Source organism: Pteropus alecto, unplaced genomic scaffold (assembly GCF_000325575.1).
Source record: "Pteropus alecto unplaced genomic scaffold, ASM32557v1 scaffold94, whole genome shotgun sequence".
Taxonomy (NCBI): domain Eukaryota; kingdom Metazoa; phylum Chordata; class Mammalia; order Chiroptera; family Pteropodidae; genus Pteropus; species Pteropus alecto.
In genome coordinates this window covers 6,389,975-6,400,487 of record NW_006437736.1, presented here as the reverse complement: position 1 = coordinate 6,400,487, position 10,513 = coordinate 6,389,975, and the positions used below count along the sequence as shown (strand labels likewise).

At 37.8% G+C, this 10,513-nt stretch overlaps 1 pseudogene; it reads right to left on the bottom strand.

Moving 5' to 3' along the window:
• LOC102889577 overlaps positions 1 to 3,840 on the bottom strand; it is a 27,845-nt pseudogene extending 24,005 nt beyond the window's left edge.
• Between the last annotated feature and the right edge of the window lie 6,673 nt (positions 3,841 to 10,513).

Here is a 10,513-nt window from a genome sequence, read left to right as displayed (position 1 = left end):
TAATCTCAATATGAGACACAAAGAAAGCCTGTGGTGGATTGACCCTTTTTTCTCTCTTAGTTTAGAATTCTCTGAAAGCAGACCCCAAATCAGAGACTTGAGAGCAGGTGATTACAGAAAACATAAGGTTAGAGATGGAATTATGTCCCCAAAATTTATATGTCGAAGTCCTGACTTTGGGAATGTATTTGAAAATGGGGCATTTAAAGAGGTAATTATGGTAAAATGAGGTCAGATGGAAGACCCTTAATTCAAAATAACTGGTGTCCCCATAAGAAGAGAAGGTTAAGCACAGACATGTGTATACACAGAGAAAAATCTATGTGAAGACACAGCAGCAAGGTGGCCATCTGCAAGTCAAGAAGAGAGACCTCAGATGAACCCAAACCTGTTGTCGCCTTAATCTTAGACTTCCAGAGTCCAAAACTATGAGAAAATACGTTTCTGTTGTTTATGCAACCTAGTCTGGGGTATTTTGTTATGGCAGCCCTAGAAAATTAAGACAGTAAGTCTTAATTTTTCCATTATAGGCACCTAGGGTTCAATCTTGGATTTGTCTATCCCTTATTGGTTAAGGGTTGCTTAAGCCAAGCAGTGTTTCCACTGAATTGATTCAGGGATAGGTACTTAACCTGAACAGATCTAGTGAGGGGGAAAAAAAAAAAAAAAAAAGATGTTTCACAGAGTTTGAGGGAGAGGAAATCTTTTCTTTCACTCAATTTGGTGGTGATTTGATGTGAGTTCTGGAGACACGGCAGCCATCTTGCTACCATGAGAGGTATTAAACCCTTAGCAAGCTGCTTGGTGCTTCTATTTTTCTCTTTCTAGTAAGAATATCCTGAATATTTTTTTTGGAAATCTATCCCTCTCATCTATGTGTCTTGGGTGGAATCAATCTCATCCTTGTCTCCAGATGAAATTGAGTTGAGTTTTCTATCACTTGACAAGGAGGACTCCAAATTAATACAGAAATCAAAAGATAGAGTAAGAAATATAAGAGAAAGACAAGTTCTTGACTTCTTTACTTTCTCAATTTGGTCCAGAACTTAGACAGTAAAAAAAAAAAAAAGATATTTATTGGGTCCCTGGAAAAGCTACTAAGAAAATGTTAATTTTAGTTATGATTGAAGCTAAGCAGGTTAACTTTATCAAAATTGGTGGATATTTGAGCAGTTAAAGCTCATAATTACTTTTAAAGGAGTTTCTTCTCCAGGTTAATTAGAAGCCAATTAGTTTGCTCACATCCTTTCCTGAAATTGAAATGGAAGTTTAACTTTTCACATGGAAACCCTTCTCAGGATAAGCACTCATAAATGAGAAATCACCAATAGCAATACTGAAGTACAACAACAGATCAAATTTCCCAAATATACAAGCACGAAAAATCTCACACCAAGTAGTATACTATAGTGACAAAGGAAAGAGTATGGTTGCTTCATTTTGGTAACTCTCAACTTTGGGTTATAGCACAGATAAGTGTAACCAAATGTTGACTGATGATTGAGATATATTCTCAGAAAAGATGAGTATCCAACCTTTTAGGTTGGAGAACAGCAAAGAGCTGACTGGGGATGAGGGAAGGGAAGAGCAGGAACTTCCTTTTAGTAGAAAGGACATAATTGGGGAAAAGCCCAGCCTCAGGACCAGCTCACCTTTCCCCTAGAAACTACAGCATTGGTGATGGAATCACTCCTTCAGCTGGTAAAACCAGACAGATGTCCAACTATGAAGGCACAGCTCCAGCCTCCACCATCTTCAATTCATGCCTATGTTCTTGGCCCTGGGAGATGCATAGGGAAAAGGGGAATTAGCAGTTTGGAATATGTTAGGGTCAAATGGCCTTACTAATGTCAAATGAGATGGCTCTAAGGAACTGCTGGGAGGCATTGCCCTAACTGACATAGGTTATGGATAAATCCTAAGACTCTCAACTTCCCTTAATAATCCCATTATAAAAACATCAATCCCTTTAGAATCTGTTCATTTCTCCAGATTATATCTGACAGATTTTCTTTGCTTCCTCCTCCTAAAAGTTCTTTTTTATTTCCCTTTTAACCATTCTAATGATCATGTCTCCTAAAAAGAAATTTCAACTTTAAAAACTTTTCTGAATTTGAATGGCATTTGTACATCCTTGCAGGTCGATTTCTCTTTTCTGCTTAAATAATTAGTACCATTTCCTTATGGATTTGATGATTAAAACTAAATAAACTAAGGTTAAAATAAAGATAAATTGATCTCTTCTCGAAGAAAATCTTTTCTCTTTTCAGATACTCAAAACGTCTTTGAGGAAAAAGTGAAGGAGTTGTTAATGGGAAGGGGCTTCTAGAATACTGGCAGTGCTCTATTTTTAGAACTGGGTGGTAGTTACACACATATCGTCTACAATAATTCATTACGTTGTACATTCACTTTTTCGGATCTTTTCTCTGAGTGTTATACATCACGCACACGATTGCAAGGTGAGTTTTATTTCTTTGAGAGGGAAGAACAAATTTATTTCTTATTTAAATGAAGTGTAATATTTGAAAAGTTCCTCTTAGTTTCGTTCGTTTTTATCCCTTTTCCACAGCTCTTATTTTGCTGTGACACATATACCTCTTAGCCAGTTATGTTGGGAACTTCACATTCATCAGCCATGTTCTGATGGTTCTGAAATTTTCTGTGTACAGAAATACTTCTATCAGGTCTGCATAGCCGAAACCACTGCCTCATAGTGTCACTGAACGGAACAAGAGACATCTAACTTCCTCATACTAATATGAGGAAACTGAAGGCTGCTAGAAATCGCATACTGTGCATTCAAGCAGTCTGGATATTTATCTTTCCCCACCTCACCGATAAAAAAGCTTAGCTCTGTGACATGCAATGTCCCAGTCAGAGGTAACTCTATCCACCTGGGTCCCAGCACAGAATACAGTTGACCCATGATGGACACTGTGTTGGTCAACTCAGGCTGCATTAACAAACACCATATGGTGGGTGGCTTAAACAACAAACATATTTTCCTTACAGTTCTAGTGGCTGGGAAGTCCAAGATCAAGGTGCTGGCATATTCAGTGTCTGGTGAGAGCTCTCTTTCTGGTTTGCAGATGACTGTCTTCTGGTTGCATCCTCACATGGCAAAGAGAGAGTGAGACCCCTGGTCCCTTTAATCCCCTTATAAAGTAAGTTCACCAATTCCATCATGGGGGTTTCACCCTCATGACTTCATCTAAACCTAATTACCTCCCAATAGTGCACCTCCAAATATCATCACATCAGAGATTAGGACCACAACATACAAATTTGGGGGGACACAAACATTCAACCCATAGCAAACACATAGCATGGCCAAGAAATCAGGCTTTGTTATTGTAAATCCCTGAAATTTTAGAGATATTTGTTACTGAAACATAACCCAGACCTAGCAAGGGGTCCTGAAATCCTTACCACCTCATGAAAATACCTGAGCTATTGCACAGATTCTCATGCAATATACTTTTCAGAAGCCACGTAGCCTCCCTTTATTTATATGTTGAAATGCTTGTGCACACATACACAGACATAATAGCCATTGCTGATAAACAGACACCACTTCCAAGTTAAGCTTTTCTGGATAAAAGAAAAAATAACACCCAAGAGGAGAAAAATTTATATAAAATGACAGCCATGGATTTCATCTTACTTAAAAACACTCTGCTTTGAAGAACTCATCATAGCTCCTCTGCAAGCAAGCTGCGAAATTTCGATTAAACTACGTTTCTTGTCCCCACACCTGAAAATGGTCTGTGACTGCTGTATAAAGCCAGAGCTTGCCTTTTCATCTGGGTCTATCACATAAAACAGTTCCTGGCACATCTTCTCGAATATCTAGTGTTCACCACCACAAGGACAATATACAAAGGCTAAAGAAAGGAGAGAGATTTTCATCCCTGGTACTCATAGGCAAGCTTAATAGAGAATGAAAGAAATAAATGCTCATGGGCTACATTTTAACTTGCTTGAACTCCAGGAGACAGCTGGAAAAACTTGATCAAATCAAATCTTCAGAGACTGAGACTCGGACGCATCAGGACAGCGTGGCAAAGCTTTTGTTTCAGCCGAATCCAGCCCTTATCACCTCATTCTGTTGCTCATACTTCCTTAGTCCACCCACAAATCCTCCAGGGTTTATTGCAAATGTAGCAAGCTTGCTGGAAATAATGGTACAAGCAAAGAGGCTAGTCGGCTATCGACTCCAAGCTCTGGGTAATACCAATGGGAAATTATTTGCACAAAAGGTGCGCTGGGCTGACAAATGAAGAGAGGGCTGGCCCATTGAAGATGCTAGGACTTAGACAAAGCTAACAAACTAATACCAAGCCACTAGCTTTATCTGATTACATTCTGGGGCTGATGGCTCCCCATTCCCCTCCTTTGGGCCTCCCCCACCCACCACAGTTTGGTGTGAAAGACACAGGTTGCTTTCTTTAGTGTGCAGTATACCATGAAATAGTAATCTAGAGAACTACTATGTTTATATATACCACAAAATGTTCTTATGCTCCACAAAAAACAATTTTCAGACCTGCCATAAATTTGTTTTTACATTATTGACCAAAGAGAAATATTACAGTTAGAAGAAAGCATGAAATTATGACAAAGGGAATTTAACGCTGATTTTTTTTTTTTTTTTTTTTTTTTACCCAGAAAGAGTAATATTATTTTGGCCTTATCTCAGACACATTTTTCTTGGACTCTGGTCAGACTCGATTTAGGAAATCACTCAGAACAATAGCAATTTCATTCTCTACACATGCTTTTGCAAAAGAAAATGTTTTTATTTGCCCACTTTAATCTTTGAGCAGGCCCATTTTGGGGTAACTTCTTGCATTCACGTTTGTTATTTTTACTCTCTATGCTCTCACTCCAAGCAGGTGGCAATGCTGGATTCTGTGTGATGTTAAACGGGCTTAGTGTTCCTCCTTAGAAAAGCTCTCAGCTCTTAAAGTGAGGAAGAATTATCCTCGTGGACAGAGTTTCTCCTTTTTTCTAATCTCATTTTCACAGAAACAAAGTGAAATTCTTTTATCTGAGCCCCAAGTGACTGTTAATTCTTCCAATTGATTTAGTCAAGATGGACTGTTCCTTTCCACAGAGTTTTCCTCAAGTTTGATAATAAGCAGAGTAAAATGGCTAAACTATGAAATTTGAAGATTCTTAATACAATTCTCATGTGGTTTTTGTGGCGAGAGGTTACCTATAGAATGTGAAAGTTGATTTCAAATATGAACTTTCTTCAAAATGTACTCAATACATTGGTATTATATGTAATGCTGCAGCTTCAATGATTTGTAATAAAATATATTTGAAAAGGCAGGTATTTACCTCATTCAGAAATACAAAAATTCCTTAAAATTTTAATAGTTTCCAATTCATTCATTCCCTTAGGTGGAATGATACTCAGTATATATCCATATATCCATTCTATGTCTTAATTCCAACATGGAGACAGAGCAGAGAAGAAAAGACTCTTTGATAGTTAAAAAATATGTAATTCATTAGAAAGCTGTGTATGTAAGCGCCTCTCCACCAAAGTTTCTTTCTCTGGTCTCCCTGTTAGCTTATGTGACACAATCCTTGGCACATAAGATTAATAAAAGATGATTTGCAGGACATTAAAATTCTACCAGTGTCATCTATTTTCAAAATGTTCTGAATCTGACTCATCGCCAAACAGCAGACAGTACCGAGTCACAGAATTGGGACCGTTTTTCAAAGGCGAGGTCTCGGAGAGCCATCTCTGGAGAAACTCTCATTCTTAAAATGACCTCCTAGCAGATTTGAGGGGCTCGACCTCTCATCCGTCCCGGTGACCCCTTCGCGCTGCTCTTCCTCGTCGCGCATGGCCAGTCAGCCCCACGGGTCCGGCTTACGCCTTTAGTTTCGTAACCACACTTCTAAATGGGGGCATGGAGAGAAGTGTTTCTGTTTTTGAGTTTTACTAATCTTCCCATCGATTTCTTTCTCAATGACATTGAAATTTGCTTTTCACGAAGAACAGTGGACACATTGTTTAAGGAGATAAATACAAAAAGTGTGTTTAAACAGAACCCAGCAGTTTCCTGCCCACTCTGTAAAAACAACCCCTTCCTGATCTCTTAGCTAAGAGACCATATTTCTTCCATATTTCTCAACAACAAGCTTCTGCTCCTCTGTCAATTTTGGGCAATTTTCTATTGTCTTCCTAATGTAAGAGATGACAATCTATTACTTTTACATTCCTCCTTTCTTTCTTCTCCATTTTTTTCCAAGTTATAGTCATATCACAATTTTTGCTTAAATGAATATCAAATATTCACATTATTATATCTAGGTAAATATTGTTCTGTACTAAGTCAAGTCGTGAGCTATATTTTCCCCCTTGCCCAACTTTTACCTTGACTCAACCACCTCATTTTCCATTTGCATAATTTTCTGTACTTAGATATTTGTGATTCTTCACAACCTCACCAACTAAACCATAAATCCTTTCTCAATATTATTTTTCACCCAGCCAGACACTTAGTCCAGGTTATATGGAAAGTACATGTTTAACTTTAGAAGAAAATTGTCAAATTCTTCACCAAAATGACTGTACCATTATGTATTACTACCAGCAATATATGACGGCTTCGCTTGTTCACCAACACTTGGTAGTGTCAGTCTTTTTACTCTAAACATTCTAGTGAAATTACAGTGGTATCCTATTGTAGTTTTACTTTAGTATTTTTCTGATCACTGAGCATCTCTTCATGTGCTCATTGGCCATCCATTTATCATTTTTTGTGAAATGTCTGTTCAAATTGTTTGCCCATTTTTTTATGAGTGTTTGTCTTCTTATTATTTGTTTTAATCCGTTATTTATATATGTTGGATATAAGCCGGCCTCTAAGTTGTGCTCTAATGTTTCCCATTTCCTGGAATTCATAACTTCGTGTAATCCCCTCCCAAGCTATAACAGGATTAGCATATGGCAGAAGTGATGGTACGTGTATTAGTCAGCTACGGCTGACTAAGACTGAGTGTTGTTTAAGACTGAGTGTCTTAAACAACAGAAATTAATTTTCTCACAGTTCTAGAGGCTGGAAATCCGAGATCGGAGTACCAGTATAGTCAGATTCCAGTGAGAGTTTTCTTCTTGGCTTGAAGATGGCTGCCTCTCATTATGTATAACTATGACCTTCCCTTGGTGCATGAGTGTGGAAAGATAGCTTGCTTTCTTTCTTTTTCTTACAAGGCCTCCAGTCCTATTGCATTAGGACCCCTCCCTTAAGACCTCATTTAATCTTAATTACCTCCTAAAAGCCTTATCTCCAAATACAGTCACATTGGGAGTTAGAGTTCCAACATATGAATTTGGGGTGGTGACATAATTTATTCCATAGCAGTGTGTCACTATTAAGATTAAGTTTTGAAAATTGTCTTTCCTCTTAGGTTTCATCTCTCTTAAATTACTTGTTCTGAGAGAAGCCAGCTATCAGGCAGCTTATAAAGATGCCCTCAGCCTATGAAGTACTAAGGACTGAAGATCTCTAGTCAACAGCCAGTAAGGAACTGAGACCTTCCATCAACCATGTGAATGAGCTGGGAAGTCAATTCTCCAGCCTTGAGAGGACTGCAGTCTGAGGACAGCTTAACTGCAATCTTGTGAAGGTCCCTGAGCCAGAACAACTCAGCTAAAGCATCCCTAGATTCCCAAACCTCAGGAATAGTGTGAGATAGTAAATGTTTATGGTTTTAAGTTGCTAAGTGTTTAGAATAATTTGTTACACTGGAATAGGTAACTAATATAGCAGCCCTTTATCAGATACATGTTTTTCATGTATTTTTCTCAGTCCATGCTTGCCTTTTTGCTTCCTTAACTGTGTCTTTTGTATTTTCTTTTAATTTATAAAGCACATTTTATAACTGTTTTCTTTCACAGAGCATACTTTACGATATAGTATATGTACTTACTATACCTGTTTAAGAATTTTTTTCCTATAATCTACTGTCTCAAAGATTTTCTCCTATATTTTTGTCTAGTTTTAACTCCTACAATTAAGCATTTGATTTATTTTGAATTGAATTTTGTGCATGGTATGATGTAAGGGTTAATGTTTATTATACTTATTTTTCCATACAGGTAACTTTTTCTCCATAAGTTCCTTGGAAAGTTTGACCATATGGTGTGCATCTGTTTCTGGACTCTATTCTGTTCTTATCTATATGTCTGGCCTTATGCCAATACCACACTGTCTTGATTACTCTAGCTCCACACTCTGCCTTGAAATCAGGTAGCACAAGCCCTCCAACCTGTGCTTTTCAAGATTGTTTTGGCTAGTCAAAAAACCTTGCTTTTCTTATACATTTTGGAATCAACCTGTCAATTAATTAAAATTAAAAAAAAGCATGCTAAAGTTATGATTTGGATTGCTTTTCATCTGTATATCAATCTGAGGAGAATTGCCATCTTAATGGCATTGGGTTTTTTAATCCATGAACATAGTGTATCCCTCTATTTTTTAGATCTTTTAAAATTTCCCTTTGATATGGTTTAGAGTTTTAAGTGTTTAAGTAAGAGACTTTATTTTAAAACATAATTTCAATATCATGATTATCCACCAATTTAATAATCATTTCTTAATATCATCAAATATCTGACCTGTGTTCATATTTATTTACTTTATAACTGTGCTTCTTTACCATTTATTTTTTCAAACTAGGGCCCAAAGGTGGTCTATACAATATAATAGGTTGATAGATTTCTTTTCTCCTTTAATTTTATGCCCTTCCTTTATCTTTTTTTTTTATAATATTTTTAATGTTGTCAAAGGAATAGAGTGTTTTGCTCTGTAATGTCTCAAATAGTTTTGAGACTGAGTTTTGCTGACTATATCTGTCCAGTGTGGTTGAATGTGTTCCTCAGTCCTCTATATTTCTTTTAAATTTGTTGACTAGACTTAGGTTCAGTTTTGGAGAAGAGGACAAGACTAGTTCATGAATGGTGTTGTACGTATCCATCCAAAGGTACACAATGTCTGACTGTCTCTTTTTATGATGTTAGCAGCCACCAACAAACATTCCCTATATCTTTTAAATCATTCAAGGGTAAGAAATGCTAAGATGCTGATTCTACTACTTTGTCTTCATTTATTAGGTGAAATACTTTTGTATAGTAAAATACTTGACATTGGCATCTATTTGGCTATCCTGAAATAGATTATGTATAATTTTTATAAGCATCCTCCTGATTTTCATTGGTCCCATATATGTTTGTAGGTCTTTGGTAACCATTGATATTGATATGTATATATATATTGACATACAAACTTATACATACATATATTTTATAATTAAGAAATCCATATTTTTTGATAAAGATATTAAAGTTATATAATAGTGAAAAGACTATGCACACTGTGTATGTTTTCACCAAATTTCAGGATAAGTCACAATTTAAGATTTAAAAAAAAAGGTTTTGACCACCCTCAAGGCAATGTTGCTCAAATAACTGAAGTAACTTTAGGCCTGCTAGGTGCCAAGTACAATGTTAAGTGTTTTACATAAAAGATCTTGTTTTATCCTCTGAACAATAGTATAACACTACTCTCATTCCCAGAGAAAACTGATGCACAGAGAATTACTTGTCTAAGTTCCAGTAGGTGGTGGAGCCAGGATTGGAACCTAGGAGATCTAACTCCAGAACCCATTCAAAGCTATCTATGCTGTTCTAGTCCAGATGGTGAAGTAGGTAAATGCTATGCTCGCCTCCTCTCTCAACCACATCATAATTACAATTAAATTATAGAACAACCATCATTGGGAGCCACCTGAGGTCTGGCTGAACAGAAGTCCTACAACTAGTCCTACAACGTACATCAGAGGCTACCTCAAGACTGGTAGGAAGGGCAGAGACTTGAAATGGGCTGGTCCCAAACCTGTGCGTGATGGTTAAAATTCAGGAACAATACTTGACTGCAGAGGTCTTCCCTAGGAGCAAGGGGTCCCAGCCACACACTGGACTCCCCAGCCCAGGGTTCCAGTGCCAGGAAGAGAAGTCCCCACAACCTCTAGCAGTGAAAACCAGAAGAGATTGTGGCTGAGACAGAGGGCTGCAGGTGTCTCAGGCTTTCCTCTTAAAGGGCCCACACACAGACTTACCTATTGACGGACTCACTCACTCTGAGTTTCAGTGCCGGGGCAGCAGTTCGAAAGAAACCAGGAACACAGAGAGAGAAACTTAGTTGTCTGGCTCCAAGGTGAGGGCTGGAGGGGCAGCTTTCTCCCAGAGAGAAGTGCTGGCAGAATCCAATGTTCCTTTGTTGAGCCCTCCCTCTTGCCAGCATGCAGATGCAGGGGGCAGCCATATTTGAATCTCCATCAACCTGGCTAACACTAGTTGCTCTGCTCAAGAGATTCCCTGATACCTCACCCCAAATTATGGGCCCATGCAAGCTGCTTTCAGTAGTTTTTTCCATACAAATGGCCTGTCTTGGCTCATGCTGAGGACTTTCATAAAATCTCTTAA